This window comes from Pelophylax lessonae, assembly GCF_965119305.1.
Source record: "Pelophylax lessonae genome assembly, chromosome: 2".
In the NCBI taxonomy this organism is placed as follows: Eukaryota; Metazoa; Chordata; class Amphibia; order Anura; family Ranidae; genus Pelophylax; species Pelophylax lessonae.
This window is the reverse complement of record NC_138769.1, coordinates 473338652-473359811: the sequence shown is the minus strand read 5'-3', so window position 1 is coordinate 473359811 and position 21160 is coordinate 473338652. Positions and strand designations below refer to the sequence as shown.

At 39.6% G+C, this 21160-nt stretch overlaps 1 protein-coding gene and 1 pseudogene across 5 annotated transcripts in view; both read left to right on the top strand.

Annotated features, from left to right (window-relative positions):
* Window positions 1-21160, top strand: part of MYO16 (myosin XVI) — a 539163-nt gene that overhangs the window by 392188 nt on the left and 125815 nt on the right. The window lies entirely within an intron of this gene.
* On the top strand, window positions 769-14210 carry LOC309546705 (putative nuclease HARBI1; annotated as a pseudogene). Its single transcript has 4 exons — window positions 769-900; window positions 2355-2534; window positions 3192-3946; window positions 14166-14210. The product of its transcript is annotated as a putative nuclease HARBI1 (transcript).

Genomic DNA, 21160 nt, shown 5'->3' with positions numbered 1-21160 from the left:
GCAAAAGACTGCACACGAATTTTGTCCGCCGACTGCAGAAGTGATGTCATGTGATGGTTAACTTTCCCTGTGTTTTTTCTTTTCTGAGCATGCCCAGTCTTGCAAATCTGTTGTCTGTCGGCCGAATTCTGTACTGACTGGCGAATAATCGGCCGTTCTGGTGTCGGCATACAAAAATTTTAATGCTTTCATGACAGATTCTTTTCGGCCGAAAGTGCGCTGTCGGCTGTCGGAAGCATCATACTAACAATCCGAAAACCGGCCGATCGGTCGTCTGCCGAATCTTTTCGGCCGACAATCGGTACGTGTGTACGGGCCTTAAGAATATGTTGTTTTTGTGTTGTATATATTATTACATAGTGCTACCTTACTTAAGCCCAATACACACCCTACGAATTTCCGCCGACCGGTCATCCGTCTTTTGTCCACAGTGCGTGTCTGTTGGTTGGAATGTGCTCTAGACTGCACACGAATTTTGTCGTCCGACAAAAGATGACGTAACTACGTCCAACGCTACAAAAGAGGAAGTGAGTTTTTGGCCGTGACCCTTCTGGGCATCTCTCACTGATTTTGGTAGCATTTGTTTGGTAAACGACATTTCGCTATATTCCGAGACATCGTTCGAGAAGCAATTATGATGACCGAGGATTCCACTCTTGCTGTTGTTGGGCTGGGAGTAATTGCTCTAAGCCGAGTTCTTTGCAAGAAGAAAAAAAGAGGACCTCCTGGACCGAAAATTGGTTGCTCAACCGTGAGCAATTTTCCCACATGACCTTGCTGCGGGAGCTACAGGAAAATAATCCTGATGACTTCAGGAATTATTTGAGGATGACGGATCCGTGTTTTCACCGTCTTCTTGCCTTGTCGTCCCCCTTTATTCTGAAGCAGGATACATGTACAGTGGGGATCGAAAGTTTGGGCACCCCAGGTAAAAATTTGTATTAATGTGCATAAAGGAGACAAGGAAAGATGGAAAAATCTCCAAAAGGCATCAAATTATAGATTAGACATTCTTATAATATGTCAACAAAAGTTAGATTTTATTTCCATCATTGACACTTTCAAAATTACAGAAAACAAAAAAATGGTGTCTGCAAAAGTTTGGGCACCCTGTAGAATTTATAGCATGCACTGCCCCCTTTGAAAGGCTGAGACCTGCCAGCTTCATGGATTGTTCTCAATCATCGTCTGGGAAGACCAGGTGATGTCAATCTCAAAGGTTTTAAATGCCCAGACTCTTCTGACCTTGCCCCAACAATCAGCACCATGGGATCTTCTAAGCAGTTGTCTAGAAAACTGAAACTGAAAATAGTTGATGCTCACAAAGCTAGAGAAGGCTATAAGAAGATAGCAAAGCATTTTCAGATGTCAATATCCTCTGTTCGGAATGCAATTAAGAAATGGCAGTCATCAGGAACAGTTGAAGTTAAAGCAAGATCTGGAAGACCAAGAAAAATATCAGACAGAACATCTCGCAGGATTGTGAGAAAAACAATTCAAAACACACGTTTGACTGCACAATCCCTCCAGAAAGATCTGGCAGACACTGGAGTTGTGGTACGCTATTCCACTATAAAGAGATACTTGTACAAATATGGTCTTCATGGAAGAGTCATCAGAAGAAAACCTCTTCTACGTCCTCACCACAAAAATCAGCGTTTGAACTTTGCAAATGAACATATAGACAAGCCTGATGCATTTTGGAAACAAGTTCTGTGGACCGATGAGGTTAAAATGTAACTTTTTGGCCAGAATGAGCAAAGGTAGGTTTGGAGAAGAAGGGGCACAAAATATAATGAAAAGAACCTCTGTCCAACTGTTAAGCATGTGGGTGGATCAATCATGCTTTGGGGTTGTATTGCAGCCAGTGGCACAGGGAACATCTCACGAGTACAAGGGAAAATTGATTCAATAAAATTTCAGCAAATTTTGGATGGTAACTTGATGCCATCTGTGAAAAAGCTGAAGTTAAAGAGAGGATGGATGTGACAGACAGCCCAGAAATCTCAAAGAACTGGAAGACTTTTGTAAGGAAGAATGGGCAAAGATACCTCAAACAAGAATTGAAAGACTCTTGGCTGGCTACAAAAAGCGTTTACAAGCTGTGATACTTGCCAAAGGGGGCAGTACAAGATATTAACTCTGCAGGGTGCCCAAACTTTTGCAGTTGCCATTTGTTTTCTGTAATTTTGAAAGTGTAAATGATGGAAATAAAATCTAACTTTTGTTGACATAGTATAAGAATGTCTAATCTGTAATTTGATGCCTTTTGGAGATTTTTCCATCTTTCCTTGGCTTCTTTATGCACATGAATACAAATTTTTACCTGGGGTGCCCAAACTTTCGATCCCCACTGTATGTGGGTTGCAATTACTGCTGAGCAAAGGCTAATTGCAACATTGAGATATCTTGCAACAGGGAGAAGCCTGCAGGATCTCAAGTTCACCACAGGTATCTCCCCCCAAGCTCTTGGAGTCATCATCCCTGAGACCTGCTCTGCTATCATTAAAGTCTTGCAGAAGGACTATATCAAGGTATGTTTCTTATTTTTATATTACATTCCATGTATTTGTCATGTCAACCTAATTTACTTTATTTTGGATGTACATCAAATTACAGATGTCATTATTTTGTAACTACCCTCTGGCCTCATGCACATAGTAGTAAAGCTATATATTTTCCTAAGCATTTTTAAAATGACCCAGTAACCACCCCAGCATTCTCTCCTATGTGTTCCTAAACGCATAGCCTGTTAACAGTATATTGTATCTGTGTAATTTTCTGACTTTCCCAGAACCCATTATTCCTTTAGAAATTTATTCTTACATAGTTTATGAGGTTTAATAAAGACATCAGTCCATCCAGTCAAACCTATGATTGCGTATGTTTATTTTCTGATGTAAAAACGTTCAGTGGGCACAAGCCCTTAATGATGTTTAAAACCATAGTTTTACCCACCCACCCATGCTAAATGTAAAAGTCAGCATATACAAATGCTGTAGCTGGTGAATTACAATATTATGACATTAGGAGGCGAAAATTAAATGTATGTAGATGTCATATCCCAAAATGCTAAAGATTCCCTTCATGTTGTTGTTATTTTAAAGTTGCATAAGCATTTCTCTGCCAAATGTGTGTGTAATAATGTGATGTGCACAAGCACTAATTGTATTTTAATTTTTTCCCAACAGTTTCCGACCAATGCAGAGCAGTGGCAGGAAGTTGCTGGCCAATTCCAGGAGCAGTGGAATTTTCCCAATTGTGGGGGTGCTATTGATGGCAAGCATGTCCGCATCGTCCCACCACCTAATTCGGGATCCTATTATTACAATTATAAAGGTTTTTTTAGCATTGTCATGTTAGCAATTGTCAATGCTAATTATGAATTAATTTTTTTGGACATTGGAAAGAATGGCCGCAATTCTGATGGGGGAGTCATTGACCAAACCGAGTTTGCTCGGCGGCTACAAAATGGCACTCTCAACTTGCCATCCAGGGAGCAAACAATTGAGGGTCTCAATTTTATTTTCGTGGCTGATGATGCCTTTGCGCTTGGGGAGCATCTTTTGAAGCCATTCCCTCTGAGAAACCTCACCCCGAGCAAAGGATTTTCAATTACCGGCAATCCCGTGCTAGAAGAGTGGTGGAGAATGCCTTCGAGATAATGTCAAATCGGTTTCGACTTTTCTTGAGCTCCATCCATCTGGCATTATACAAAATTAATCATGTGGTCCTCTGTTGCTGCATCTTGCATAATTTTTTGCGCAGGCATGCAGAGACATATGTAAGCTCTCAGCCAATTGAGAGTGACCCTGCCATGCCAGGGCCTAGTGTAGAGGCTGAAGCACGTGGGCCTGTTGATCCTATGACACCAATGGAAGTAGCCCGTTCTGGCTTGCCATCCAGAAGTGCCCGTGATTTTAGACAACAATATGTCGACTATTTTGTGGGGAAAAGGGCTGTTTCTTGGCAGCAATTCCTGCCCGATACAGTCTAATTTGTATAAATTTATTATTATTTGTGCAATTAAAAAATCTTGCATTTATTCAGGAGTGTGTATTTTAATATTTTGGGTACACGCCAAAATCAACATGTTTTTTGTTCATCGTGTGTTATATATGTGTGACTTTTGGAGGGTTAATACATTCATCAGTGTGTTTATCTACTGTTGTCTCTCCCCAGCTGTTAAAATTTGATTTTTACCATGTGTGTTTGGTTTACCAGTTACTCCAATAGTGAAATTAGACCTTAACTGATTCACAAGGTCACTATATCGTAATTATTCTTAAGCACCACATGTTTCACTAAAGATAATCCACATTTTGTAAGCGTGTGCATTTGGGTCCATATGTCAAGTATATTGATTAATATAATTTATATACAATGTAATAAGCAAAATATGAAAAATTTGAAATTTCAAAGCTCTGGGGCATTGCTAGGTGGCCAAAAGACCAGGGCCTTCAGCACCCCAGTTAAATTCGACAAGCCCTCTCACATTGTAAAGTAGGTCACACCCAAGGTCCACCCAATGTCACCTTTGGTGGTCATTGGCCAGAAGGTCCCCATACTTTTTTTTATTTTTTTTTATTAAGACATTAGTGTAATAACAACTTACCTCCACCTGTTATGTTGTGTTAATTTATGACATCCTTCTCACTGCCCACCAATGTAAGGAGATGTCAGTGTTATGTGAAACTCGCTCAGTGTAGAGATATAAGTGTTATATATAGGTAATCTAAAGGGAAATGGACAAATGAAGCTGCGATTCATTATATATTACACTGATCTCAGTACACTTAGTGCTAGTACCTATCACAATGACATATAGAATCCTAGGAGTGCTAGTCCTTTAAATAGAACCTTAATATGTGTAGACTGATTGCCACTCAGTCGACAGATATCATTGTGCACTCAGTGTACTAGTGAATATCACTTGTTAGATGGCCACTGGTCCAGAAGGAACAATCATTCTGGCAGGCTGATAATTATACACACAAACTAAAATGCTTTAATTAACATTCAACTATGTGAACAGGACAGCCATCATACATTTTGTGCCACCTTACACAGCTTTAGACCCCCCCCCCCCACAGCAAGCCAAATAAATATTATAACACACATTGTTGAGTGGAAACATTTTTAATAACACACATTCACAGGGTTAGGGTTAGGGTGTTGTAAAGTGCTTAAACACCAGACTCTCTTTGGTGAGAACATCTAGATTGCTTTTAATTTCAGGGAGCTTTGTTCAGTAGACATGTTAAAAAAACTGAAGCAAAATAGTTCTTCAAGTCTTCTTATTTAGTACTTATAAAACGTTATCATATGCATAGGAGCCCTGTATAAAACTGTATAAAATTTGTAAAACTTTGGGACACCTCTTGCACATGATCAGTTATTGGCCAAAAAATAGGCCATATATGTTTTAAGAACATTAGGAAAAACAAAAATATCCCAATTAAAACCAAAAAATATAACATAAAAAGTAACCTTAAAATTTTGCAAGCAGATCAACAAAGTCACGCATTTTGCATTGTAAAGCTGTAGCAGCCTTCTTTATTTTTTTCCAGTTCTGAGCAACACTGCAAAGCATCAACAGTCATCCTGGCAATTGTACAACAAGGAATAACATTACCTGTTAATAAAAATAATATGTATTAAGTAAATGACAAGCAACTAGATGAGGTCATAATATGTAAACATTTGTGGTCAAGTTCATCAGAAACGAATTAATAGTTAGTTCCTACCCTGTGCATTGTTGTGTGGAACCTGCTTGCCCTTTATGACACCTATACTACTATGAAAGTACACAGTGCAAACATTATGTTCTCTTTACACTGGTGTCTGTGGCTCATAAACAATTCCACCTGTTGACACAAACAGCTCACTACACCTCTTCCTCCCCCATGGTAATGCACTTTATACTATGTACATTAGCACTGTATGGTTTCACACCTTGGTAATGTAGCAAACAGGTAGTTCCTTTGAAGCATTAATTCAAATACACAAAAATAGAAATACACTAGAACCAACATTAGAATAATACTTACTTACCCAGAGAGCAGATTCTTGATTATTAAGGGGAGTATTGCAGGCAAGGCTATTACCTTAGCTTCTGTGTATGCACCTAATGACACGCATGCCACATTTTTTAGACAATTTTTTGAAGTTCTTGACAGGTTTGAATCCCCACACATGGTGGTTGGAGGGGACTTCAATCTAGCTGCCCATCCTTCATTGGACAGAAGTAACATTACGGCCTCATCCAAGGCTTTCCCTAAAAGCCTGAAACGTGCATTAAATGATAAACAATTGATAGACACCTGGCGAGCCCACAATGTTGGTACAAAGGGTTACACTTTTTATTCTCATCCACACAATAGCTCGGCCAGGCTTGATTATATTTTTTGTACCCCGGTTTGGCTGGCTAATTCCTCAGCTGCAGGTATACATGTCTGCCCTTGGTCCGACCACCAGATTGTGCTCTTCGAATCGGGGGGAGTGGGTCTGGGTGGCACGACATTTAACTGGAGACTGAATGACTCCTTACTGAATGATCCGGCGTTGGTTGCCCAGATCTCCTCTTCACTGATAGATTATTTCCAGATTAATGAGGATGGGATTTCACCCACTCCTGTGGTGTGGACGGCTCATAAGGCAGTCATCAGGGGAAATCTGATTGCCCTGGCCTCGGCCAGGAACAAAGCTAGATTGTCAGACATTAAATCCCTCACGAAAGAATTAGATCAACTATACTATAAACATAATCTCTCCCCCTCCTCTACACTTATGGATCAGATCCATATTAAAAGAAAAGCTTTGGATGACATCCTTTCTAGTGATACTGAAAAGGCCCTTAGGTGGTCCAAAGCCAAATTTACACTCCACAGCAACTCCACATCCACTATGTTTGCAAAGAAACTAACTCAAACAACAAGACCTACTCATGTATACAAGCTCAGAGGGCCAGACGGGAGGATGGTTTCGCACCCCAAGGAAGTCTTGGAAATCTTTACAAACTTTTACAAAAACCTCCTCTCGGTGCCCTCTACGCTACCTGTAAATGAGTTTCACCCCTGGATAGATAACCTTTTTGTCCCGTCTCTGTCAAGTACACAAAAGGATACTTTAGAGGCACCTTGTACAGTAGACGAGGTCCTAGATATGATTAAAGCTCTCAAAACCTCCACCGCCCCCGGCCCAGATGGCTTTTCCTCTTCCTATTATAAAACCTTTGCCACAATTCTTGCCCCCAGACTTGCTAAATTATTCAACCATGTTCTTCAGGGAGGAAACTTTCCAGCAGAAATGCTCCTGGCTAACATGTCCCTCATCCCGAAACCGGATAAAGATCATTCCTTTCCTCAAAATTATAGGCCCATCTCGGTCATGAATAATGACCTTAAACTATTCGGCAGACTGCTAGCTAACCGACTATCCAATGTAATTCATAAATTGATCCACCCTGACCAGACCGGGTTTGTTCCAGGTAGACAGCTTTCAGACAACATTAGGCTAGTCGCTAATATTATTAATGACGCCAATCTTAGTAAATCCCCTACATGCCTTGTGAGTCTTGATATTCATAAGGCTTTTGATAGCGTCAGCTGGCCTTATCTAGAACACCTTCTTCCTAAGTATGGACTAGGAGAAGGGTTCATTCATGGATTTAAAGCTCTATATCAGTCCCCTCAAACAAGAGTTCGCCTTCCCGGGTGTAACTCTGAATTTTTCACTATACATAGAGGTACGAGACAGGGTTGCCCACTTTCCCCCCTCCTGTTCGCTCTAGCAATTGAACCCTTGGCTACAGCCATTAGAAAGAATGGCCTTATTACTGGGCATTACAAGGGGGATAACGAATACAAATTAAGTATGTATGCCGATGATGTTTTATTATTTTTATCCAAACCTCACATTTCACTCCCTCACTTGCTGATCGAACTAGAGAGATTTCGATCCATGTCGGGCTTAGGGGTAAACCTCTCCAAATGCTCTATTATGCCGATTAATCTGCCTAATTGGATGCAAACCTCCATCAGAGAGAGTTTCTCTTTCACCTGGTGTTTGAGATCTTTTCGCTACTTAGGGGTCCAGATTACTCCCCATTATGAATCAATATTTATATCCAACTTCCCTCCAGTATTTAAAAAATTAAGTTTGCTATTGAAGACGTGGTCTTCATACCACATCTCGTTTCTGGGCAGAGTTACAGCCATAAAGATGATTATCTTACCTAAGGTCTTGTTCTTCTTTAGGGCCCTCCCCGTTAATGTCCCTAAATCTCATATTAGCTCTTTTCAGCGGGAGATTTCTAAATTCATATGGAACGGTAGGAGATCCAGATATAACAGTCATATACTTTATGCCCCCCAATCCCAGGGTGGCCTGGGCATTCCAGATTTATGGTCCTATTATCTCTCCGCCAAACTCATTCAAATGGCTCAATGGAATGCAGACCCCGAGAGCATTCCCTGGCTTTCGTTCGAACAGGCCGCAGTTTTTCCGAACTTTCTCTCGGCGGGTCTCTGGAATGGTGCACAGCCGTCTAGTTATAACGCAATTGCGAACAAAATTGTTGTTCATTTATACAGGCTGTGGCAGAAATTTAAAACCCCCTTGGGTCTGTTGTCGCGAGTCTCTCCGCTAACATCCTTTTTGGGACACTTTGACTCAGGTTTACTCCCTCTAAGCAGAGAGGACTTATCCCCTTGGATAACCAGAGGCCTGGTGAACCTCAAAAAGCTCTCCATAGGCAATATTTTCTGTACATTTGAACAACTGGTAGATTTATACGGTCTTCCCAGCTCTGAAAGGGACCACTATACTCTGGTGAGGGCATTTTTTCAATCACAGGACCTCCTCACACTAAACCCTCCATTTACCATTTTCGAAAACATTTGCTCCACCTCACCTAGAGATCGAGGGCTTATATCTAGCCTTTATTCTCATATTGTTACTAGTACCCTCCCAGATAAACATAAGTATATGACTGGATGGGAACAAGACCTAGGCTGTAGTTTCTCCATTCCGGAGTGGCAACACATGATTTCAAACATGCGTAAATGTTCACGCTCTAGTGCATGCAGGGAGACACCCCTAAAAGTAGTTACAAGATGGTATTTGACTCCCTCCTTGATTCACTCCTTCTACGATTCAGTCTCTCCCCTCTGTTTCAGGGGCTGTCCAGAAGAAGGTAATTTACTTCATATTTTTTGGAGCTGCAAATGTTTGCGACCCGTATGGGATCAGGCACAGAGACTGGTGACCAGATTGGCTGGGTCAGAGGTTTCTCTCTCCCCTAAGATATGCTTGCTCTTTGTAAAAGTCCCTGGTGTCCCGAAATCTACATCTAATCTGATTCATACTTTGGTGTGTTCCATTCAATGGATGATAGCTTGTAATTGGAAATCAGATACTCTAGTATGGTCTCAGGTGCTCTCCAGGATGGAATGCATCAAACTAACAGAAAAAATCTTTCATTCCCTTAATAGCACCATGATGACATTCCATGCTAAATGGGACTCTTGGGACAATTGTGTTGGACCAGTTAGTACTTCTTAACCTATATGGTATGTCTAACTAGACAGTTCTGACCCCTCAGGTGTATTTGACTACTTTATATTCTGCTATATTATGACCAACGTTTATTGCACACTTGCTATGTTTTCAGAGTATTTTTCTATGCAATATATTTTTATATATAGATGCGATGTTACATTGTTGACCTGTGTAAAAGTTAAATTGTTTTCTTGTATTGACTTTCTAATAAAATCTTTTGTAAACAAAAAAAGAATAATACTTACTTGGGCACAAAACATGCTCCCCAACACTTGTTTGTGTTTGTTTCTTTTTTGGAGACTCACTCTGAATCATGGCAGGGGATCTTGGAGCAAATATTTCCAGATCTGATCCGGCTGTAGGTGACAGATCCCATGGCTCAAATGAGGGAACTTCGGGGACATCTGGAATGTCCATTCTGTCTGAAATACAACAATAGAAGGTTAAAGAATCATCCCAAACTCACATATTTTTCGGCTTCCATTTCTAAACATTATGTGGCTACCAACCTTGATGTTGCTGTGGTGGTAAGCTGATTTGCTCAACACTTGACTCCATCATGCTGCACTCTGGACTACTTGCCACATTGCTTTCCTCCATAGTGGTCACAGTGTGTTTTCTTTGATCATTTTCTACATAATAAAAATGTGGCATGTCAGAAAATTCACAGGGGGAAATTTCCTATGACATGGTGCACTGCTTGACAGCTTTTTTCACTGAAAATATTCTGACATGTACATGGTTACCTCCTAAAAAGTAGGGACATTAATGATCTACTCAGCATAGGAAACAATTACCTTTGTTTTGGGAATGTGTCATTGCATCAGGGACCATTTTTTTTACTCCAATGTGGATAGAGCAGGCATGGTAGATTCCCTTCTCCTCATATGTTGTCTTTCTTTTAATTAAATTTTTCGTTTTTTCCCTATTTAAAGGTGAAAAATACAATATGGAACAAATATGAGTTTGTAAAGAAAAATCTTTGCAATAATATGCATATATAGTTTATTGTGGATTCCTGTCTTTTAATTTAATATACAAATAAATCCTAAATATATCAAGAAAATACACACATGACAAATAAAATTATTAAGTAAAGGTTTCATATACATTAGTATCTATACATTTCTATACAACATCTATACAACATACACCAAATATACCCAATACATATTGCTTAAACACAACTATTGCTTACTTCTTTTCAGGATATGATGGATGTGACCTAGCTGCTCTTGTTCCCGATGTTTCAGATCTGACCATCTTTTTCGGATTTGGTCCTTGGATCGATCCACACCATAAATATTCTTTAGAGATGAAATGACCTTCTCAAGAATTCTGTCTTTTCTGGAGTTGGGCCTTTCATAATTCTCCAGCTTGCCATCATAATAGTTTTTCTCCAGTATGGCCACCATCTCAACCATCTCACCCTTACTCATAGGTGTGGCTTTGGGTTTTTTATGAGCCCAACCACTGCGGCCTTCACTGCAACTCCCCGATTCTGCCATCTCCTCCATGAATCTTCCGCCGACTCACGTGTCTATGTGTCGCATGCAGCTTAATATTGGGCATGTACACGCCCCTGCGTCAGCGCGCCACTGGAGGCGGAGTTGACGCATGCACTGTATTTAAAGGACGCCAGATTGTTCGCTCGCCGATTCGCCATCAGACAGATCTGTCACAGGAGCACGATCGATCAGCGAACCATGATTCATCTGAGCAAACAAAGGTACGACTTTAGATTCAAGCACGGGTGTTTTGGGCCCTATACAGCTTATATTGGGCCTATCTTTATTATGTGAAAAAATACATGATCTTTGACAATGTTTTGTGTTGTGTTGTGTCTTGCAGACATAAATAATGGTTGACAAATTTACGTCACTGGATTTTTTACCTCAATTTATTGAGGAATACAGACAGTTGCCTTGTTTGTGGAAGGAGAAGAGTAAGGATTACTCAAATAAACAAATAAAAAATGAGGCTCTTCAAAAATTGGCTGATTTACGTAAGCCATTTTGCCCAAATGCTGCCATTCATTATGTCAGGAACAAAATATCAAACCTGCGCAGCACCTTTAAAAGGGAGCTGAACAAAATCAGGGATTCTGAAAGGCCAGGAACTGCTGCTTCCGATATTTATGTACCAAGGCTCTGGTATTTCGAGAGCCTGCGCTTCCTGACCAAACAATCAGAATCAAGGCCATCCCTGTCTACTCTCCCTTCCACTTCGGCAGAGGGCTCATGTGCTGAAACCCAGGAGGAAGATTTACAATATATTGTCTGCAATAAAGATAATGATGCCAAAAAAAGATTATCAAGCCAATAATTTACCCTTAATGTAAAGTCTGTTATTTGGTTAAAATAATGAAACAAACGTGACATTTTATATACACTATAATATTATAATAATGTTTTAATTTCCTAAACAGGAAAGTGTCAATGTGGAGGAGCCAAGTGGAAGCCAGGCGTCATCAGAGCAGTCAGTAACCACCCAACCTCCTGAAAAGAGACGAAAAAAACCCAAAAATTTGGAGGATGCCACTGCTCTATTCTTAAGTCAGGCCTCTATGGCCCTGCAAAGAAAGCCAGATGAGGCTGACTCATTTGGCTTTCTCACAGCCAATAAATTAAGGCTGATGACTGAGGAACAGCAACAAATGGCAGAGGTCCTCTCACTGCAGGTGCTGAATAAAGGGGTCCGAGGAGAAATCCACGGACACATGCACCTGTCAGACTACCAGCCACCCCCTCCACCTCCACCACAGCCACCACAGCCACAACAGCCACAACAGCCACATGGCAGTCAGTGGCAATATGCCCCTGATCCCCACCTACCCCCATAGTTACATGACTATACCTATGTATAAATGAATTGAATTTATAATGTGTTTTTTCTGTTACCCATTATTATTTATTTCTAAGTTATTTGAGGAGGGAATGCCTTTTTTTCTGTTCTATTTTTACTAATGAGAGTATCTTTATGTTTATGTTTGGATATATTTATTTCAAAAGTAAAGAAAATGGTTAAAAAACTACTTGCCTATCTTTATTTCTAAAAATTGAGCATATTGGGAGTAGGCAGCAATATATGTATTATACATTAATGAAAAAATGAGTAAAGGGACACATCAATAGTTAGATATTTTCCATTCATAAACCATTGAGAATGGTGAAGAGTTAACATTCTAAAAAAAAGAAACATATAGAATAGCCAAATCATTGTCATCATCATAACAGAACACATGCCTCTTTAATTCTAAAGTATACAATTATGAGCAGCAGCTTCCTTCTTCTCACTTATTTGCCTGCCGCGAGACGAAAGTTCTTTCTTGATACAATGGCTAGTTTTCGTACAAAAATTCTTCCGGGTCGTTATTTGCTTCCAATCATGCGTGTTCCGATTTCTGATTTTTGTCTGACGAATTGTGTACTGACTGCACGAAAATCGGACGTTGTGTTGACGGACGACAAAAATTATATAGCCTGCACACCAGGATTTTTTTGGCCGAAAAGTGGGAGTCGGCTATCGGAAGCACCATACTAACAATCCGAAAATCGGCAGATCGGTTGTCGGACGAAATTTCCCTTCCCAATTTCTTATCGTGTGTACGGGGCTTAAGGTGCCTACTATGTTTGATATTTTAAATTATTTTTAAATAAATAATATTTTGTTTATTTGTTCTAAATTTGGAAATATTAAAAGTATACTAGTGTGTGATGATTTTTTTGCATACTCTTTGTATTCAGGAAAGAACAATTGAATAAATTCCTTTGTGATAGATCTTAATATCTGTAGAAAAAGAGAGGCCAGAGAATTCATTACTTGGGCTTGAAAATTCATTACATTCACAGTGATATCTGTACCTTTGGATAGTATTCTGCAATGTTAGATAACGGGAGGTATTAATGAATTCATCAAGGTCATATTTTTTTTCTGTGGTTTATCTGCACATATCTTTTTTGTCTCCCAGGTGTATGGAGCACTGTCTATTAAATTATACTGTATTTCCAGTGTTTTATTATATATTTCACAGATCTCTCTTTCTGCAATTTTAAAATATTGTACATTCACTTTTTTTTCCATTGTGCTTTATTATTAATATTATTGTACAGGATTTATATAGTGCCGACAGTTTACGTAGCGCTTTACAACCTTAGGGTAGACAGTACAAATACAATACACTACCGTAGGAATCAGAGGGCCCTGCTCGTTGGAGCTTACAATCTAAGAGGGAGGGCCAAGAGATACATGAGGTAATAACTGTGGGGGATGAGCTGATGGAGAAAATAAATGTACAGTTGTTAGGTGGGTGCTAGATAGGCTTCTCTGAAGAGATGTGTTTTCAGGGATCGTCTGAAAGTGGACCAAGTAGGGGATAGTCGGACAAATTGGGGTACAGCATTCCAGAGGATGGGAAAGGCTCAGGAGAAGTCCTGGAGGCGAGCATGGGAGGAGGTAATGCGGGAGCTAGAGAGCAGTAGGTCCTGGGAGGAACAAAGAGAACAATTTGGTTGGTATTTTGAGACCAGGTTAGTGATGTAGCTGGGTGCCAAGTTATGGATGGCTTTGCAAGTTATGGTTAATATCCTGAATTTAATTTGTAGATTGTAGGAGTGACAGCCAATGGAGGATTTGACAAAGAAGGGTAACAGACACTGAGTGGTTAGTAAGGTGGATGATCCTGGCAGCAGTGTTCATGATGGACTGAAGAGGGGATAGCCTATTTAAAGGTAAGCTAATGAGAAGGGAGTTGTAGTAATTGAGACCAGAGCTGCTTTGTGGTGTCGTTGGTTAGGAAGGGGCGTATCTTGGAGATGTTGCGGAGGTTGACGTGGCAAGCTTTGGACAGGGACTGGATATGTGGGTGAAAGGATAGTTCAGAGTCCAGGATAACACCTAGGACCTTGGCATGGGGGATGGGGTGATAGTTGAGTCGTTGATTTTGACAGAGAAATCAGGGTAAAAGAAACTTGGGGGAGGAAATATCATTCGTTTGTTTTGGATAGGTTCAGTTTGAGGAAGTAATGTGACATCCAGGGTGATATGTCTGTTAGTAAGTTGGTGATGCATGAGGAGACTGACAGAGTGAGCTGAGGGGTGGAGAGATAGATTTGGGTGTCATCAGCGTAGAGATGATATTGAAAGCCATGGGAGGCAATCAGTTGACCCAAGAAGGAGGTGTAGATTGAGAAAAGGAGCCGACTAAGAACAGAACCTTAGGGGACCCCGGCGGAGAAAGGAAGAGGAGAGGAGGTAGTAGAGCTGTAAGTAGTACTGAAGGTGCATTGGGATAGGTAGGATGAGAACCAGTGAAAAGTACAACCACGGAGACCAAGGGAGTGCAGCTTTTTGAGGAAGAGGGGGTGGTCCACTGTGTCAAAGGCAACAGAGAGGTCCAGGGGGAGTAGTACAGAATAGTGTCCATTGGTGTTAGCTGTTAGTAGGTCATTTGTGAGTTTAAGGAGAGCAGTTTTCATGGAATGTTGAGGGCGAAATCTGGACTGAAGGGAATCAAGAAGTTTGTTCTTAGTCAGATGGTCGCACAGTCGGTTATAGATCAGCCGTTCAAGGAGTTTGGAGGAGAAGGGGAGTAAGGAGATGGGGCATAGATTGCGAAGATTGGTGGGGTCCACTGAGGGCTTTTTAAGGATGGGAGTGGCAAGTGCATGTTTTAGAGAGCTGGGGAAGATGTCAGAGGAGAGGTTAAAGATGTGAGTTAGAGAGTGTAGAATAGAGTCAGAGAGTGAGCGTAGCATTTGCGAGGGAGCAGGATCCAGGGGTCACGTGGTTAGATGGGTGTTAGAAAAATGTCCAGCAACCTCATTATTACTAGCAGGGTTGAACGAGGGAAGTAATGATTGTACCTGTGGACATGGGGTGTTAGGTGGGGGAGGTTTCTGGAGATCTCTCCTCGCGAATTGTATCGTTCTTATTTTTGAAGTGATTGGCAATCTCTTGGGCAATGAGTGAGTTAGAGGGTGGAGTCTGTGGAGGACAGAGATAGAGAAAGTAAACAGGTTCTAGTTGTAGGTAAAGGTGGTTGTATTTCAGCAGACATACACCAAAAAGCACAGATACATAGAGAGAGTAAACAGGTTCCAGTTGCAGTTAAAGGTGAATGTATTTCAACAGGCATACTGTATACCAAAAAGTTCAGATACATAGAGAGAGTAAACAGGTTCCAGTTGCAGCTAAAGGTGGATGTATTTCAGCAGACACGTACCTGTGGAGGGAAAGAGAAGAGCTGTTCAGATGAAGGATAGCTTGAATTCCATATCACTTGTAGAAAGAATCACTTAGAGAAAGAAGCCCTAAGAAAAGATGTCCTGCAACGTGCTCCCCAGCACGTTTTCCTTTCAGTTTAATCACAGTTGTTGGATTTCGAATCCACCTCTGTAGATGTAAGTTTCTCAGCTTATATCTGATTGCCCTGAATAAATGGCATGTCTTGGGTATAATTCTTAGTTTTCGTACTTGCTTCTATACACACAAGTGTAAACATTTTTTAACACATCTGCAGTTTATTTTAGATAAACGTGACTGAAATCATAGAGCCCCCCTCCCCCCATCTTTATTTTAATGCAGCTTTACTCCATCAAAGTGTCATAACTTTATATTCAGGGATAATTATGTGGCATGCCTTTGGGAGTTAACCCTGAAGCATATACAGTATTTGGCAGATAAACAATGGGAGGGTTAATAGCAAGGTTAGCAGATCTCATGTAGACTTTAAATCTCTAAGTTCTTAAGGAAAAAAAGACATACAGTTTATAACATCTCATAAGGAAGCTACACACATTAACACATAATAAATATAGAGATACATTTTTATTAAAATTGCAAGTACATTTTATTAAAGTTTGCTAGGGGCATTGCAGCATGGGTCCTCAGGTGTGGTAAATGCCTTTGTTTTTTTTGCTTTTATTTGAATCTGGTAATCCAGCCATTATTACACTTCCAGCCTTAGGGTGACAATCAAACTGAGCAGAGTTGTCACCCAAAGATAGGGTGTGTGTTAGGACTACATAATATTGTGGTTGCTATTTTTTGTACTAAATAATGTGAATGTCCCCATGCTAAGGTGTGGTAATATCATGATTGCTAATCAGACTGCTGCTAGGTGAAAGGGTGTGGATTCCTTTATAAATTAAATGGTAAGATCCCTGCGCTGTCTGTGTTCAATGTATGTTTTGTGCCACTAACAATTTTGCAACAATGTAACAACCAATATTGTGCAATGTCATTGAAAACTGTTATGCAAAAAACATTTTTTCTTTTACCATAAAAAACAAATGAAATTTCCAACATATAAATCAATTAAATAAAAACGTATAAGTCCATGAAGCGCTGTGAATCTTCTGTGCCATAATTGTAACTTTATACAGTAGATGCAATCCGTGCAAAAATATAACAAGGTGATGAAAGTGCTGTGCTCCCCTTCCTCTTGTGCCCTCACTCACCAGCTTTCCATAAAAGTATCACCTGTAGTACATCATGTGTGTCTATATATAATTCCTTGGCTTTTCCTCACATTTCCATCGGTAAATCATTATCATAGAAGGAGAATAGGAGATTCATAGCATAATACCGTTTAAATTAAAAAGTTTTATTCAAGGTAAAAAATTACACTCACATTTCTCATTCTTGGTAACAGCATGTAAAATAGCTATGCTATCTGTAGTTTGCATTCCAAATCCAGGAAATGACGTCACCGTAAGTCTCCGTCACCTAATGCATTGACCCAGGAAGCTTGATCAGAGGCTGCTATTTTTTGTACTATGTAACACCACCCTCTCTAGCAAGGAACAGTGATTGATAACAGTCTGGAGTCTGCGCTGAATTAACAGATTTTTTTTTTTTGCACTTGTCGAACAGATATATTAAAAGCTTTCTATGGTATATCTAACAGACCAAAAACAAGCAAATAAGATACATTTATTGTTAGAGTTTACATACACTTTAAGGGAATGCCCAAGTTATATGGCCAGACTGCTGTGCACAAAAACACAGCCATATTAGTGTGAACCTGTGACAAAGAGAGATTTCATAAACTAACCAATTCATGGCAACACTGAGAGCATAGGTTGTTAGTTTTCCAATTTTTAATGAATCAGATTCTGAAGGAAGACAGACCAGTAAAACCCTATGGGAAGCTACTGCACAGATGCATCCAGCACACCAAAGTTTTGTCATTGGGATGTAAACAAACAGAGGAGGCTGTGGCCATGACTTCTCCATAAGAAGGCTTTTTGGAAGGGGAGGCTAGTTATTGTTTAGCTTAGCGGATAAAAGTCACTGCCATTTTTTGGGTGATTAATTAAACTTTATAATGCAGAGTAAGGCCAGGTTCACACTTATGCAGCCATGGGTTCCCAGCATAGGGTCCAGTGCATCCCTGTTCACCAGGCCAGGTGGTAATCAGGTCCAAATTTTTGGCTGAATTCGCACCAAAATCTAATTCAAAGATGCACAGGACCCTTTTTTATTGTGGACTGCAGTCTCCCCAGGCATGTGTGAGCCGGCTAAATTGAGAGCCAGTCACATTTGCCTGTCATGCGAATTGGATGCGGGGAAACCCGCATCCAATTTTCATATCTGTGAACCCAGCCTAAGTAATAAAAATACATCATCTCCATGCCACACCAGTAAACCACATACTTTTAAAGAGCAAATACTCCCATACATTATTACATTAACTGAGGTGTCATAGATATAGATATATTTTAGAGTACTGTACATCTCCTTGTCATCCAAAATATGTCAGAAGGGCTAAAGCTGGGCATTAATGTTACAGGCTGATTGTACTATTGTCTACATTTAGATATAATATTAGAAAAATCTAAAAATGAGCTTAACTTCCATTTTTATAGATGTTAAGGTCCTGTATAGAGTCTGAGCCTTTGCTTACATACAAAGGAAATTATTTAAAGAAAAGCACAAGTACTTGTAGGTACCACAAGATGCCTATGCTTTACAAATAATGTTTATATACTTTGGTGGACATGGCAGGTACAGTTTAAATCCCATTGCATTTCTACAAAAAGTATCAAGTGGGCGCATGCTCTAACTATTTTGAGATAAGACTAGCTATACTAGGGAAAAAAATTGGAGCAGGGTTGTCCCATAGCAAATATTTCCCTGAGAGTGATCTTCAGGGAATACCTGCTTGTTTTTTCAAACAAGTGAGTTGAAAACTTGGGCCTACCACGGTCTTTACCCAAAGATGATAGTGGTGTGCGTATGGCGATTTATCTTTTCATCTGCTCTTTAGAAAACAAAAGGACTAGATGATTATCTAGCAAGTTAAAATATCTACCTATGTGACAAATTATGACACCTGCCAGGAAAGCTTGTTTTAAAGCTGAAGTTTAGCTTTTTTTTGGAGGGGACAGGGCGCCATACACATTAGGTATGCACTATTGTATATATCCCCCTAAGCCAGCAGACTGCTTTTTGTGATAAAAATCATCCTTGCTGTGTCTCCTCACCGCCACCAGTTACTGCCCTGAGCAACCGTCTTCTGGTGCTGTGAGAGTCAACTGCAACCACTACAACAGAGAAAAGTTGTGCCACTTGCTGACCACTTCTTCCCTTTCTGCAATTCACGAAACTTGTATTACTCCTCTCACACAATGTATCACATTCTGTGAATAGGTGGTGGAATCCTGTCATTCAACTTCTCCACTGTCCATTCACAGAATGCGATTACAGTAATCAGTCTCTAATCACTAGGGCTTTTTCTTGGACCCTTCAGACAAGATTATCTCTGTTCTGTTTAGCCATGCTCTCTTCAGACATGAGCTTTAGCAAATGGCTCGGTATCCAGGGCCCTCCACATATGGCGCCTGCTGAAACCAGGACCTGACAGCAATTTACACAGGCCTCCTTCTAGGGAGAAAATTTTTGGAAAGATGCCCCCAAACCTTTCTCATCTCCCCAGATTATGCCTCAAATATATAGCTGCATAGGGATTACCTGGGTCTGATAAACATTATTATCCCAAATTATTACTAGAGCTTCAATAACAGACAAAAGCAATCTATCCCCTAGGCTTAGGGAAAACATGCAGAACCAATAAAAGGTAAATATCAGCTCAGGCGTGTTACAGCCTAGCAGTAACAAATTCTAAATTTATTAGCAATACAACTGCAAAGGGCACTAAACATATAAAAATGGATGCCATCATGTACTGTATACCCATATTCAACTTTTTTGCTTAATGTAGGCAGTAAAAAAAACAATGCATTTAGAGAGAACTATTACAATTTACCATAATGATAAATCACATAGTTAAAAGGTTTGTGTTTCCCATTGCTTTGTGACACATTTTATAGGGTAACATTAAATATACACCGATGACAAAGATATATGCCTAGCCTATCATATATATTTTGTTATATAGGCTGTAAGGCAGAGCAAGAATTCAGCAGAGGACATTAAATTTTCATATGTGACAGGTGCCACAAATAAATGTCAAATGCTTTTTGATGGCGTCAAATCTGTGTGTGCCACTGTATCTGCAATACTGCCATCACTACATGTTGTTGTGAAAGTGTTCTATTTTTAAAATAATATTGTTTGTGAATTCATTGTAAAAAAAGTAGTTAAAAAAAACAAAAGCATGCATACTTTAGCCTGTAGAATGACATTATACTACAATTACAATGTTTTTCTCATTATGCATAAAACCTGTAGTAAGACCCTATTTAACAAGGTCCCTGATGGTTTAAAGCAGGGCAAATTTCCATTACAGCAGAATATTAGAACCTTTGCAGCTGTCTTGCAAACAAAAAGACAATTTTGCTAATGGATGGCGAACCTTTGATTTTCTTTTCATTCATGATAATGATCAAATTCAAACTCATTTATTGCTTGTAAAGTAACAGTAATCTAATAGTCTTTTCATTCATTATCCTGATGCATCAAATAAAAATTCAGATTCATTTTTTTCTTTCAATGGAATGTTGTAGCAGTGGTAATATCGTTTTATTCTTGATAACGATCCTGTGAATCAAATAGAAATGTAGACATCTTTGCACTTTCATTGCAATTTTTCAAAAAGTCTTCTGACTTGAAAATATATTGAAAATATATTGACTAGATATGATATTCATTATTTTGGTTTTATTTGAAGATACTCAGTTTTGTGGTTTACAATTCAAGTTGTACAAGTTATCCTATACAAACATGTTTATAATAAAGTTATATTAAAAGCTCTAATGGGATGGATAAATAACGAGTACTAAAATAGTTGAAATGCCTTCCTTGAGAAAATGTTTCATATATTGGGTGATGATCTCATGTATTGGGGCCTAGGTACTTGGTCATGGGAAGGAAGTTTAGCAAAACCATTGGCTATTTCATTGGAGATTATATGAGCATGCATCTAGTCCTTGCTTCATGTGACCAGTGCAGGCTCAAGCATAATTTCTTTGAGAAAGAAAAATGTTTTAGCACTTTATTGCTCTTTATTTATCCATCCCTAAAAGACTATTGAGATAATTGTGTTGACATTTTATCAGAGGTCCACTTAATGTCAAAATATTTTTAAAGTAATGTGTTAATGTGAGGAAAGCAAAAGGAATCAGGCATTGTTCAC